Source organism: Morus notabilis, unplaced genomic scaffold (assembly GCF_000414095.1).
Source record: "Morus notabilis unplaced genomic scaffold, ASM41409v2 Scaffold99, whole genome shotgun sequence".
Lineage (NCBI taxonomy): Eukaryota > Viridiplantae > Streptophyta > Magnoliopsida > Rosales > Moraceae > Morus > Morus notabilis.
In genome coordinates, this window is record NW_010362482.1 from 613,225 (window position 1) to 615,925 (window position 2,701).

Sequence of the window (2,701 nt, forward strand, 5' to 3'; positions counted from 1 at the left end):
GCTCGACGTCAAATCCTCCAAGGAGGAAAGACAAAACACTTAGTGAAATTCTAAGGAATTTCCTAAGATGACGACCCAAAGGGATAAGCTCAGCGTCAAATCCTCCAAGGACGAAAGACAAAACACTTAGTGAAATTCTAAGGATTTCCTAAGACGACGACCCAAAGGGATAAGCTCGACGTCAAATCCTCTAAGGATGAAAGACAAAACACTTAGTGAAATTCTAAGGAATTTCCTAAGACGACGACCCAAAGGGATAAGCTCGACGTCAAATCCTCCAAGGAGGAAAGACAAAACACTTAGTGAAATTCTAAGGAATTTCGTAAGACGACGACCCAAAGGGATAAGCTCGACGTCAAATCCTCCAAGGAGGAAAGACAAAACACTTAGTGAAATTCTAAGGAATTTCCTAAGACGACGACCCAAAGGGATAAGCTGGACGTCAAATCCTCCAAGGAAGAAAGACAAAACACTTAGTGAAATTCTAAGGAATTTCCTAAGACGACAACCCAAAGAATTGTCTGAAAGCAAAAAAAAAAAAAAATGGGGTGATAGAAGATAGCTCCTAAGCATCGTCGCCACCATCCGCTGGCTCCTCGTCGGCACCACCCGCTGGCTCCTCGCCGCCACCAACGAAGGGAGTGTTCTCTTCATCGCCACCAGGAGGGGGCACTTCCTCATCACCGGCAGGAGGAGGCGAGTTGTAGAGGAAGCCCAAGTCCTAATCAGGACGCTCCTTTTTTATCAGATCAACAATTTGCTGACCCGCCGACTGGAAATCATTATTACGGATGTCAAAGAGCTCTTGAGAAGCCTTGAATTCCTCAATGATCCACGCCCGTCTGGCGTTGAAGGTTGCCTCGGCCTCCATCTTCCCGTCGACCTTCCCCTCGGAATACCGATTCTAGACATCCACGATCGCCCCGGCCAATTTCTTTTCAGATTGATCAGCCCGTCGAGTAAGCTTTGCGACTTCAGCCTTCAACTTGGTTACTTCGCTATCCAGGCTAATCAGTTGGGCCTTTGCCAAATCCCTCTCCTCGATGGCATCATCCCTGCTCTTCTTGGCCTCATCGACGAGCGACTGAAGCCTGGCCTCCAAATCGTCCATCTCATCCTTTCGCTCCTCGACCTTGATTAGGTCAAGGAGGTTAAGAAGGGAAAGGATGAGGCTCTGGAAAATGGCAGATATTTGCTTGCGTTAGCGGTCGACTATGGAAGACTGGGATGCAGCGACTTACGTGGATCTGAAAGGAGATTTGCTTGCATTGGCGGTCGACTATGGAAGACTGGGATGCAGTGACCCAATGGGGCTCGAGGAACGACTCGTATAAGGCTTGGAAGATGAGGGAAAAGCGAGGGGGGAGTTTCAGCATCCCCCCGACCTCGGCGTCAGAAATATCCGGAACCTGGAAGTTCGCATCCGTAATCTTCCCCCCCGGGATCAGTATGCGTTCTCTTGGTCCCGGGGGTGCATAGACATCAGGAATGGGCACTACCGGTGTCCAGGTCTTGTCATTCAACGCCTGGCTAGGGGCCAGCTCCTCAGTACGCCTCCTCTTGTGCTTGCTCTTTTTGCCTTTCGGTGCAGGGCAGGAAGAGCCAGCCTTCTCCTTCCCCTTTGCCGAAGGCTGTTGGCCTGACGGGGGCCGCGGGATGGATGGCGGCTGTTGCCTCAGCGCCTGTTGTTGGCTTGGCGCCGGTCGTTGGCCCCCAGGAAGCTGGATTCTCAAAGATGCCATCTCTAGCAAGAAAGAGAGGGTACCGTCAGCATTAGGAAAATACGATTCTTAATTCAACAAAGCGTCGAGAGAAGTCATTACCTTCGTCGCTTAAATGGAAATACGAATGAACGACGTCGAGATCCGAAGGGTTTGGAAGGTCGAGAATTAGGCCCGCAGTACGAAGGTTCTCCTTGGTCAAGAGCGTGTCGGTGTGGCGAACCTTTGACGAGTAGGAAAAAGCTTCCGCGATCCTCGCCAAGCTGTTTCCAGAAAACTTTGGCCGATCCTGGTTAACTGCAACACAGAGGACTCCTCGTCAACATGTGAAAAGGGGGATCAGGTCAGATAAAGAGAGAATTGAGGGGCTTACTCATATTCCCAAACGCTGCCTGCACCTGCCTTTGGCGGGGCTGGCGGTCGTTGGGATAGAAGTTAAAAGGCCCACGGATCATGAAAAACATGGGCTTCCACCCATGTGATGACGAGGGGATGCCCAGAATAAGCTTTCCAAACCTAGGCTGAGCCCTCCCATGGCCGCTCAGAAAATACCACCCATCGCACTTGGCGACGTGGCACAATTTGTACATGAATCGGAACTCATCCAGTGAGAGTTCCATGTCAAACTTCTGGCTCCATAGAATCCAGGCTCCCGCAAAGCAGTACCAGAAGTTCGGCGCCAATTGGGCAGGAGAAATGCCGTAAAAGTGGCAATAATCTTTTACGAAGGGATGAATTGGGAGAGTCATCCCTGCAGTTACCGCTCATGTGTAGACCGGAAGGTATCCGGTCGGTGGCATACTGGTCCTAAAATGCTTATCCGGGAGGAGGTACTCGAACCACCTCCCGTCAATACATCCCTCCTTCACAACCTGAATGATATCCTTATTTCGGACCTTCGACGCCACATCGTCGGCTGTAAAGGAGGGCCTATCTGGGTCTCCGCTCGTGGAAGCCAGGGGGGCATCCACCGTCGCAGC